Here is a 12,740-nt window from a genome sequence, read left to right as displayed (position 1 = left end):
ATTTAAATGAGTAGATTTTAATATTTTGTCGTATTTTTAATACCAGATACTCTACAGCCAAAGTTCGAATCCTTTTGCAAAGAGAATCCACTCAGGGCCACCTGCAGTGACCCGGGCAGCAGGATTCTAAGGAGGAGCTTGGCTGGGGAGCTGTCCCATGTCTGACGCTGCCATGCTGATGCCCCATCATCTGGAGAGCAGGTGGGACTTGAGGCGCTGTCTTGCTCCGGGAGGATGAGGGAGCTGGTTCCCTCTCCCAACCCATTCGCTTCTCAATCCACTCACCTGGGTGTTGTTCCTTAATGCAAATCCATGAATGCAAAACTTCCCATGAAAAGGCCACAAGGATTTACTACCTTGTTTGGAGTTTTGCGTTCATCTCTTTCATGGAGCTTCAAACCTTTGGGGCACTGTTTGTCTTTTCATCTCATTCAATTCAGTCCAATTCAATCTGTTACAGAGATCAAGTGATAACCCTTGATTCCATTTTTGGTTTTACCACTCTCGTGGGGCAAGCTGATGAGCTTTCTGTTGAAAGCATATTGAAGAACTAGGCTTTTCCAGCCACATCAGATCTGCACCTGCACAGCATCGATAATATGCCCCACAGTCTTCATGGGGTGGGACCTTCATGAGGCACAGTTGGAAACAGAGATGATATGGCACAGAAAAGAACTATGTCCAGAAGAAGAAATGCAAATAGTAGAAGGAAAGACAACTGCCTTTCAGACACAGGCTAAGAAACCGGATTGAAGGAGGGTGAGTTGAGTGAGAAGGAGCCCTAAGAACCTGGGGGGACATGTGAAGACAGGTGCAGGCAGGCTGGAGTTCACTGAGGCAGCACTCATGGGAGTTCAGTGCCCTGGACATGCGTGGCAGCAGGAAAGGTTCCGGAATCACCAGGAAGCAGCCTGCCCAGGACAAACAGTGCTCACGCTTTGTATTTCTCTGACGGTTGCTCTCAAAAAATACCATAGACTAGACAGCTGAAATAACAGAAATGTATTTTATCACCATCCTGGCAGCTGGATGTCCGAGATCAGGTGACAGTGTGCTGGGTGGACAAGTGCTGGCCGCTTCCTGGCCTGCACACAGCCGTCCGCTCACTGTGCTTTCGCATGGCTCCTGCTCGGTGCCAGCACTGAAAGGGAGACATGTCTCTCTTCCTCTTTTTTTTTTTTTAAGATTTATTTATTTGTTTGAGAGACAGAGCTGCTGGAGGAGCAGAGGCAGAGGGGGAAAGAGAGAGACTCCTCAAGCAGACTCCCCCCGAGTGTGGAGCCTGACATGGGATTTGATCCCAGCACCCTGAGACCTCATTAAGCCCTCATTACCTCCAAAAGGCTCTATCTCTACATAGGAAGTTTTGAGGTACACATTCAGTGCATAGCATCCTTGGAAAAAAGAGGAGAGTGAGGAAGGAAATTATATATATATATGTCAAATTAGCAATTGCCCAGAGGGAATAGTTGATAAGTGATTAGATCCCACTGGAATGTTTCATTTTCAATTTGTTTTCTTGGAAGAGCCTTGCAAACATGCACTACATATAAATACCCTCTTTACAAATGGTGTAAAGCTGCATTTCCTGGATGTTTAATAGAGAAGATCAACTTTCTGGTAGGATATACATGCACAGCTTGGCTTGGACTCAGAGCTCTGGAATACGCAACATGTACTACCTGTAGTACATAATTGTGAAAACGAATACCCTATATTCACCACACACATGCTTTCAGCCAGGTGTGCAGAATGTGGCTCTGGTCCCAGAGGGAGAAGGTCCTCCTGGGTTTGTTTTCCTCAGCACCCAGCACCCAGCCTCCAGAGCCCAGCCCAGTTCTGGGAGCACATCCTTTTCAGGAGCTTTTCCATGAAAAGACTAGATCAGGCTGTTCTTGATCGGCTCTCCCTGTTTTTCCCCTAGGCCAGTCGAAATTTCTGATGATGATGCTTTGGTTTTTCCTCCTTTCTTTACCCTTAACTAGCAGATTTTAATGAAATCATCATATCAAATTGGGCCTTTGGCATCGTAATCATAATTGTCATACATTAGACAGTCGTGATTTATTCTTTTGTTGATCAAATATTTATGGGTTCCTGTAAGTGTCTGTGCATTTTACATTAAGTGATGGTTTGGTCTTCTCTGGGCTGAATCACAATGTGCCATTTGCCTTTGATATTTTTTTCTATTTATGAAAAATCCATTTGTCTGGAAATGTGCTACATGACTTGATGGATATATTTATTCCATGTGTAAGGGTCTCTTCTAACACATTGTCTATATGCAGAAAGAGAATCCCCTCACTTGCTTTTTGTCCAGCCCTGTGCCTGTGGTTGGCTTTATTGGTTTCTGCATTTCATATTGTCACTGGGGAGGCTCCTGTGAGGAGTATCAGCCATGTACTCCTTCTAGCACTAGTCCTCCAGGAGGAAAGTCTCATTACAAAATTTCCCCCGGGAAATCTTGCACTCCAAGTAAACATTCTGGATCCACAACAAACTATCCTTTAATCTCAGAAAAATATGGTCCAGCCTCTTTTCTTAGAATCCTCAAGAAAGAAGGATGGGATTTATTTTCATAAGTGAATTACCCATTTTTAAAAATAATTCTAACCCACTAACTAAAAGTTGACTAATGACTCCAAGTGGAATAAATGGATTAGTTTTGAAATTATTTTCTGAACTTGCCTTTCAGGGGAAATGGATTTCAAAATATTTCTAAATGATCTTTTCCAACTCAAACGTGATCTCTTAGATTAATACAATCAGTGCCTACACTAAAAGTAAAATATTTTTAATAAATAATGAGTGGTTTGTGGTTTTCAAAAAACAAAATGGAGGAAAAAATAAGAGTGCTACATTTCAGTCTATGCTTAGATAGAAGCCAGCACTCACTCATTCCCATCAACGTATTCATTGCATCCTCTGTTCAAAGTTGCACACAGATGTGTATTTCTAAACTAGATGTTACCAAAACATTCATCTTGCATTTAGAGGTTGTGTTTTAAGTAAAATGAGTGGACACTCAGTTGTGTTAGGAGAGCATGAAGAATGGTAATGCTAACATCAGCTCTCAGCTACAGGGTTTCTGGTTCCTGTTCTCATGAGAAATCTGGCTGGTGCCTTTCCATGTCACTGGGCATCCCAGGGCATGGCTGGGGCTTCTGCAGCCTCTGGAGCCCTGTGCACCTTTGCTTCAGAAAGTGCCCTCACTGCAGAAACAGCTGGAACTTAGAAGTGGGCTGTCAGCCAATAAAGTCTGATCTCAGAATGATAGTCTGCATATTCTCAGGGTACCAAGGCATATACATCCCATCATGAATGTTTCCAGACACCAGGACCAGGAATATCCCCAGGAACTCCTTGCTTAGGCTCTGAGCCTCCTTCTCTCTTCAGTCTGTAGGTGCCCCACTGAGAGCTTCTTCCCAAGCCAGCAGGATCACAGATGGAATCATTGCTCAGTGATGGATGGATGAATCAATGAATGGACAGAAGTATGCTGTTCTGAAAACAACAGGATTTTCCATCACCTCCTCTCTCAGCCTTCATAATGGTTTTCCAGAAACTCATGTAAGATCCCCAATACAGTCTCCACATTTTAATCAGATACTCTGTCTAGCTCCAGCCATTTTAATGAAATATACAGCCAGGAATAGAAGAAGCACTAGAATTTATTGGTAAAGAACAGAAGTGATATTGAAGACAAGTTCACAAGTAGTGGAAAACCATTTACTATGATTATTCCATATCCTCTCCACCTTCCCTGCAGGTCCTTCCTCAGCCCAGCTTTGAGCTGTGAGGGCAGAAGTCCTTGGACTGCATCTTCAAGGTTGTCTCAGCTGACCTCTGGCTTGACATTAGGTTCAGCCAAGGAGTCACTGACAGATTTGGGACTAGAGAAAGAGAAAGGTCAGGTATTTCTTCTTCACTCTCTCCCTGCTCCAGTCACATTGCCCTAGCTGAGTGTGCTCCTGCCACCCTCCATCCCATTGCTGCTCCTCTGTAGCTCCAGCCATCACCAAAATGGAACAGAGACTGGGAACACCTCCAGTGTTCCTCCTCCCTAAGGGCCTGGGCAACAGGTGATGATTCTCTCAATTCCATCATACCTCTGTAGTCTGTTTATGAGGGACCCTGATGGACACAGATCCCCCTCATTTGTGATATCCAAATGAACCCATGATTTAGGTTCAAAACTTTAGACTGTGTAGACTAAAATAAAACATAAATAACTGTTTGGGGATCTTAGGCATCAAGAAGCCTTTCAAGCTAGAACTGGAAACCATGAAGGGAAACAGCTAATTGTCTAAAAACAATTAGACCTCTGTACTCTAAAAATGCCATATATGACAAAAGTAATAGGATACTATAATAGACACTTCTGCCTTTTTTATTCATCATCTATGTTCTACCCCTTTCTATTCTTGATTTCTAATTGAACATGTTTTTTTCAGGAATTCATGTAGCCAGATGTTCCCACCCCCCAGTCCTTGGTATAGGCACTCACGAGTCTACACCCATTACCCTGCTCCATCACCCTGGCCAGTGTTTGTTTTAACATGGCTGTGTACTTGGCCTGTGAGAACTTTTGGAGGTTGGCCCTTCTTTGCCCTCAAGGTTAGTTTCCTCTCTTTCTCTCCCTTCACTCAAAATGATGCTGTTCATCACTCATCACTCACTCATTCATTTATTGATTCCACCTGTACACACTATCAGGATTAACAGAGGGTTCAATGTTTACATCCAAGACAAAATACTTTGAGAACTATTTGAAAGCAGACTTGACTTGAGACAGAGCCCTTCTCCACTAATGGAAATGAGTCTTCTCAATGTAAAGCAGCCTGAAACATCAGTGAAAATTCTCAGCATCTCTGTTGACTGTGGTCATCTGGGTCAGAAGATCCTCAAAATTATTTAACAAAATCTAAGTATAAACCAAGGAGGACAAGAAAATGAAGAAAAGCTCAAATTCTGGGGAACTCCGTAATGTCTGTTTAATAAGATAAAAAAGAGATTTTGTAGGAAAAAATATAAGCTCCACGTGAGTAGAGATTTCTGTTTATAAAAGTGCCTCAAACATGAAAGTGGCTTAATAATAGTTGAACGCATGAGCACAATATTTCCAACTTGTACATTTTATAAACCTTTCTCTTTTAGTTACTCTTTCTAACTCACACCCCCCAAAATACATATTAAGGTCCATTAAAATTAATGAAAAAAAGCCCTAGATATGGATAAAAATCATCGTTGTATAACAAAGTTAATGAATTCATTATTAAAAATAAATTTAAAACACCTATAAGTAAAACGTAAAAGCTTGAAGTGGTTGCTTGTTTAAGAAATTATTTTAAAAAGAAACAAATATCTCCAAAAACATTATTCATCTGGAAGAGTCCCTTTGAAAGTAGATTGGCTTCAGATGACATTATTTAATTTTATGGGAATGAAACTGAAGAGGAACAAATAAACTCATTCTGTTTATTTTTGACATTCAGTTGAATGAAATGAGGCTCTGATTAACAATAAGCAATCAAAATCCATGAGTCAGGGATGGAACTAAATAACACATTTTTTGAAAAGCTACTAACTGTAAGATGCCTGAAAAATACATGAAGATTGCATGATCAGAACTACCAGTCTTTCAGATGATGATTCTGACTCTTGGAAGAGCTATTCCTTCTATTTATCCTGAGTTCTATGGGTTTTGTGATATTTCAGTCTCCTCCTGAAAGAACAGACAGCATCACCTGGTTAAGGGATGAAGTCATGGTCTGTTTGTGTGTCTGTCCCATCACCTGACAAACCATAACTGAGTGTTTCCTTCCCTTACCCTCTTTTTCTCTCATCTCCCCTTTGTTCCAGAACCATAGGGATATCCACAGTCTGAAAGGGACAGCCCTGTGCCACTTGCCTGTCCAGAAAGGGACTGTCCAGCCCACTAAAGCCCCATTCTGGGTTGGCTCTTCCTCAAGTCTTCTCAGGGCTCCCCACACATTCCCAGCAGGTCTGTGCCTCAATGCCCCCTTCTCATCTGAGCTGAAATACTTTCTCCATCCCTCTAGGTCCTTGTCTTCTGCTGTTTCCTTCACAGCAGGCACCCCACCCACTCTATGTGTGTCTTGCTCACTCAAATTTAAACTTGCATCTCCAGAGCCTAGAACAGAGCTTGGCACAGGAAAGGAGCATGGTGAACACCTGTTCCAATGCAGGTCAGCTGGCGGGGACGGGGAGAGGGATCTGGGTGGGGTGGTAGATTGGTGAGGTCCATGGCAGGCCCCAGCTTATTTCCAGTCTTGTGAATTTAGACTTTATCCCAAAGGTGTTACGAAGGCATTAAAGACTCAAGCAAGGGAGTAATTGGGATGTGTATGTCTTAGGACATTTTTAACTATTGGAAAAGATATCACAAGAAAGTATGGGTAGAGGCAGGCAGGTAAGAGATTATCACGGTAACCCAGTGAGAGACGCCAGTGAGTCTTGTCAGAATAGACATGACAATAGGAGCCAGACAGGTTTAGATTTGTGTATACTCTGAAGCAATGGCTGAAAGATGGAGCTAATTAATTGGAGGTGAATGTGAGAGAGGGAGAACCAAGGAGGATCCCAGAGTCTTGGGCCTGAGCTTCTGGCCACCAGAAGAAGTGCTCTCCTATGAGTGAGGAAGATAGAGGGAAGAGTTGATCTGGACTAGGAAGCAATGAAAACCTTTTCAGACACACCACATCAAAACATCTCTCAGGCACACAGACAGAGATAACAAGGAGACAGTCACACTTGAATGTCTGAAGTTCATGGGGGAAATACTGGGAATCATTTGGGAGTAACTAGCATATAGTGGCATTAAAGGCGAGATCTTGGCAAGAATACGTAGGAACGAGGATAGACAGAACAGTCCAGGGAGTGAACTATGGGGCTGGGAAGAGGAGGAGGACCAAGTCAAGGAGCGTGAGAGAGCACAGGGCAGGAGGGCCAAACCCTACAGGAGAGGGAAGGCTTTTGCACTAACGAGAAGCAATGACATACACAGGGGAAAGGTGTGCAGAGTTTCAGGAGGTCCTTATCATATCTCCTGTTTGTCTTTAAGGTGAAATAGAGCACAGTACAGTCTTCGCTGATGGGAATGAGCCAGGGCAGGGGGAGATATTGATGCCGAAGAGAGAAAGGGTGATACGAGTGCAGACTTGAGCAGTTAGGGCTTGTACAAAAGCAGTTACAGTGAAGATGAAATAGGTACTTACGTCCACAGACTGTCAGGGGCACAAAGACCCAAAGACCTGTGAAAAGGACTCATGGATAAGAAAGAATGCCCTGGTGACAGAGAAGAACAAAAACCCCCTAAAACTGTGAAAATGCACTGCCTGTAAGTATCTACAATTTTTTTTCAGGAACAATTGAGTGTCCTTCCATAAAGCATTTGTCCTACGTAATTATTTCTAAGGTAAAAGCAAAGCAAATCTCCTGCTTCTTTGGATAAGCACCACACATTATCACAGGTGAACATACATCCCCTGGTTTCCAAATGTGCAACACATGCAAGAGGAAGTGGCCAGAAAAGGAGCATGTTCAGGCCTGGGCAGCTCTCCTGTCGCTTCTCTGTGACGGCGTTCACCAAAGCTTTGGGTAGTGGGTGCCTGGCTCCTAACACCTTTTGTATGAACTACCTTTTTATCAGTTCTTTACCATTTTTATGTTTCGGGAAGATATTTGTCCCATGGCATAACTAAGTCATTACAATCTGTCTTATAGTGATTTTCTTTAAATATTTATTCCTCCCAGAACCCATCTTCTTCTGTTTCTGGCTGGATAAGAGTCTCAGATAAGACACTCAGACACTCTCAGAAAAACTGGATTTGACGGTGGCTCATCTATGTCTAGCTCTGTGCCCTAGAATGAGTCATTTCACCTTTGAGTTGTTTGTTTCCCTATAACTAGGTGCAGTCACACCTGCCTCATACAGTTGTCATTAGATTAAGTGAGAGGAAGTAGGAAACACCCAATGGAGTGTGGAAAATACAGGAGGTACCAAATGAGGAAAACAATTATTTCTTTAAAAAAGCTGTCGATGCTGGAACAGACTGGGTACAACGTGTGCTGTTCTTACCAGCCACTCCAGAATTATTTCCAAAATCATCTACACAACAGTTCATTCTTGAATGCTGTCCTTTTCCTTATATGCGCTCATAACCTCACGGTACCAAGACCCTGATGGTCACCACACCTTTCATCTCACACTTTTCCTGTCTGAATACTTTGTATCCAGAAGGGGTATGACATTTGGTGATTAAGTTCCCCCAGAAATTAGCTGGAAAGTTGACTCCCTTGTTTTACATTTCAATTAAACAACTCATTTGATACTCTTTAACCGTCAAAGTACCAATAAAAATGTACCCAAGAGGGATGTGAATTTGGTGATGGCACTATTTTTTGTTTGTTTTGGTGACATGTATTTTGTCATCCAAAAGGAATTCCAAGCCCGTGGAATAGCTCAGCGAATAACACAGGCTGTGCAAGGGGCCAGAAATCTGTTTCCCTGGCTTGAACCTAGAAAGATGAGTAGGAAGTGGCTCAGGGTGGCAGGTAGAACCTGGGCCCTAGAGACCCCATCAGAGAACCGAATTCCCAGTTCTTCTGGTTGCTCTAGTCTCTCCTGTTCCAACATGAACTAGATGGCACATTGGAAATTGGGGCATTTGGGGAGAATTTCTTTACCCAAGGATTATTTACAAAGGTTCAGTGTAGGAGCATCACAAGGCTCAGTAAAGCAGGGTTTGCCACAGAAGAGCTGTTGCCAAGTCCAGGCCTGAAGGAATGAGGAGAGGCAGCAGGTGCCAGGCCAAGGGAGGAGTCTTGCAGCTCTGTAATGTGGAGATAAGTCAGCCCAGGGGATCTGAGAGAGGACACCAGGGGAGTACCTTTACCTCCTGTCAAAGCCTTCTAATGGGCAAACCCAAAGGGAAGTCAAGGTCAGAGAGTCAGGAAGCAGGGAGGAGTGAGGATGCAGAAGGCCAACAGGTCAGAAACCTGCACGTCCCCCAGGAGAAACTAGTAACTCCCAGCCTCAGTTCTTCAGCTGCAAAATAGAATGACGATAATGCTTACCCTGTGTGGTTATGATTAAATTATAGAAAACACTTCAAACACAGACCTTAGCACATAAAAATTCATCATTAAATGCTTGTTGTTGATGCCATCACCACCCACCTCCTCAAGGAAAGAAGAAAATGCCATTGGTATGAGGTCGCAGGACAAAGTTTGAGAAGCAGGTGATAAAACACGGGAACACTATTCACATAAAGACTGGTCCCATCATATCCCATCTTCTCTTCTGCTTCTTCAGACTTTAGACTTCATAAAGGAAGTCACAGCAAAATGAATCCTCAAGGAGCTAAAGCAAAGAAGGGGCAGTGCAGAGGGAGGCTCTGAAAAGAAGAGCTTCTGAATTGCAAATATTTCCAGAAGTTTGCAAAGGAGAGGGAGTCTGAGAAACAAGGAAGCCAACAGGAAAGGCAAGGGGAGGCTGGAAGTGCTCCAGATGGCAGGCATGGGCATGGGCATGGGTTTTCTCAGGGAGGCAATGGATCCACTGCATTATTTTAAGCAGGTTTATGATTTGAGAGCTTTTATATTTTAAAAAAGTTAATCAAAAATATTAGGAATGAAATAAGGAATATCACAATATATCCTGCAGCCATTAAAAATATAACAAGAGAACACCATAAGCAATTTTATGCTCATAAATTCAACAACTCAGAAAATGGACCAATCCCTCAGAACCACTAACTACTAACACTCAGTCAAGAGGAAAAGGAGAAGCTAAAATGTCCTGTAACCACTAAACACATTTAAACAGTCACCAAGTTCTTGGGCCTTGTCCTCCCTTGCCTTCCCCTGGCCAGTGGGGAAAGGGAGCTGCTGGGGAAGGCACGCTCACATTTACTGGCATTGACCTGGATATTTCACATCTCGCTTTGTCTCACAAAGTCATATGGCCCCACTTAGATGTAAGATCTGGAAAATACAGTCTAGTTGTGGACCTAGAAAGAGGAGAACATGGATGGTGCGTGCACAAGGAGAGCTGTAAGGAGTATCTCTTCCCAGTGACCAAGAGCTGACTAACAGTGCTAATCACCACCATCATCACCACCATCAACACTATCAACACCACTGCCGCTGCCATCAGCATCAGCATCAGCATCGGCACCATGATGTGCTAGCATTTACTGAGCATCATTGTGCCGAGGCACTGTTTCAAGCCTAAATGTCTATTAATTTATTTGAACTCCACAATAGCCCTGCCTTTCCAATTTCAGTTTTCAAACAAGGAAACCTGGACCAAGAGGGACTGAGACATTTGCTGGGAACATGAAAAAGCTGCAGATAGAGATGGAGTGGGGAGCAGTAGATAAGCAGAGGTGAGGTGTGGGTTCCAGAGGCTGACCCATGGAGGGGTACTTGGAGGAGGATCCCAAACTCTTGAAGAGCAACAAGCTGCCCAGTTGTGATGAGCAGGAACAGTAGGACCTACAACATGATGTTCAGGACTCCCCCAAGAGGAGATGCTGGGACTCCCTCCTCCGTGTCTGGCATGGCCTCTGATTTTTATTTCTACTTATCCAATCAGCTTGATAGATTCTTCCTTAGCTAATTTCTCAGTAAAGAATTTTTCTATCTTGACTTTCTCTCTTACCTCAGCTCCTCATTTTTTTTAAAAGATTTATTTATTTATTCATGATAGACAGAGAGAGAGAGGGAGAGAGAGAGGCAGAGCCACAGGTGGAGGGAGAAGCAGGCTCCATGCCGGGAGCCCGATGTGGGACTCCATCCTGGGACTCCAGGATCACGCCCTGGGCCAAAGGCAGGTGCTAAACTGCTGAGCCACCCAGGGATCCCCGTCAGCTCCTCATTTTAGTGGCAATAATCAACTAAATTGTTAGAGGTGAAATAAACATACTTTCAGGTGCCTACTTTCCATTGTTTAAAAACTTCAGAAATTACTTGCTTTATGTAGAATTTTGACCCAACACTGGTAACCATCACTGATCTTCTTATGAGCACATTACATATTCACAGACATGCCATACAAGGTGGAGGTCTGCTGACAGGCTCATAGCTCAAAACCATGGAGCTTATACAGCTGACCTGATCAAGAGAACCTTCCACTTCATATCCCTTGTCTGCTGAGGTGGACTCAGGTCACATGAATAAGGTCCATTTCTTCAAATCCAAGAAATATTAAAATAACTATCAGCTGACCGGCTTACTGATAGCACCTTTGTAGGAGCAGCCCCGCCCACAGCCTCACTGACCCCACCTGACCTATCAGAAAGAATAAGGAAGTGGGGCAACAAAAACCCTGCCAGAAGGGGTGCTTGGGTGACTCAATTGGTTAAGCATCTGCCTTTGGCTCAGGTCACGATCTCCGTGTCCTGTGATCAAGCCCCACTCAGGGTTCTGTGGCCAAGCCCCATGTCTGGTTCCTTGCTCAGCCCGGAGTCTGCTTCCCACCGCCTCCCCCACCACTCCCACTCCTTCCCCCTGCTCCTGCTCTCTCTCTCTCTCTCAAATGAATAAATAAAATAAAATAAAAAACCTGCCAGGAGAAAAGCCTTTAAATTTTGCATGGTGTGTGAAATGTGCTTTGTGGAACAACAACAAAAGTTTGTTTTAAAAATGCATTTGTATGTGCACCTTGGTAGATCAAGAGGATTTCTATGCAGAACAGACAAAAATGTTAATAGCCACATTAATATGTCCATGTATGAAAAATCACACACTATAAGAGTCTTCCCTTCCTCCCTGAGGCTTCCATTCATGAAGCTAAGCAAAAACTAGAAAAGGCCTTCCAATCAAGATATTGAAGTAAGTCAATCGGAGAAGGACAAAGAGTGTATGTTCTCATTCATTTGGGGAATATAAATAATAGTGAAAGGGAATATAAGGGAAGGGAGAAGAAATGTGTGGGAAATATCAGAAAGGGAGACAGAACATAAAGACTCCTAACTCTAGGAAACGAATAGGGGTGGTGGAAGGGGAGGAGGGTGAGGGGTGGGGGTGAATGTGTGACGGGCACTGAGGTGGACACTTGACGGGATGGTGAGCACTGGGTGTTATTCTGTATGTTGGTAAATTGAACACCAATAAAAAATTAATTTATTAAAAAAAAGATATTGACAATACTAATTTTAAGAATGTCAAAATGTGCTCATGCCTTAATACCTGCAAGAACAACTGCCAAATCACATCAAGCAATGGGTGAGTCACACCCACATGCAAGGTGCCCAGACCCACAAGCAAACCAGGCATACAGGGAACACACTCACAGCTCATGTCAGGAAATTCTTCTTGTCTACTCAAAGTAGTGTGAGAATTCTTGATGTGCTTCTCATGTGACCTGATGTCCAATGTTTAGATGCTTCCATACATTCAGGTGGCAAGGAGATATATAGATTTTCATGGCATAGGTGTAGTTCTCTCAGTTTTCCTTTGGAAGGCTCGGGCTCCAATGTCCTCCTTGTTGGACATGCCAAGGGATGTCATGAATCAATGACACAAGACATTAATCTCAGTCTACAAACTCAAGAGGTTAAGAAAGAACATTTGTTAAATGTCTCTTAAATCTAGTTACTTCCAACTCTAAGCCATTATCTTGATAGAGATGGAGGTCATACCATCGCAGTCATCATCGGGGCCCTTCCCTCTCTTGGTCACTCTGACTCCAGGAAACCATGCTTGGCCACAGC

This window comes from Canis lupus, chromosome 34, assembly GCF_011100685.1.
Source record: "Canis lupus familiaris isolate Mischka breed German Shepherd chromosome 34, alternate assembly UU_Cfam_GSD_1.0, whole genome shotgun sequence".
Classification (NCBI taxonomy): Eukaryota; Metazoa; Chordata; class Mammalia; order Carnivora; family Canidae; genus Canis; species Canis lupus.
The sequence above is the reverse complement of the archived record's forward strand: the minus strand, read 5'-3'. Positions refer to the sequence as shown.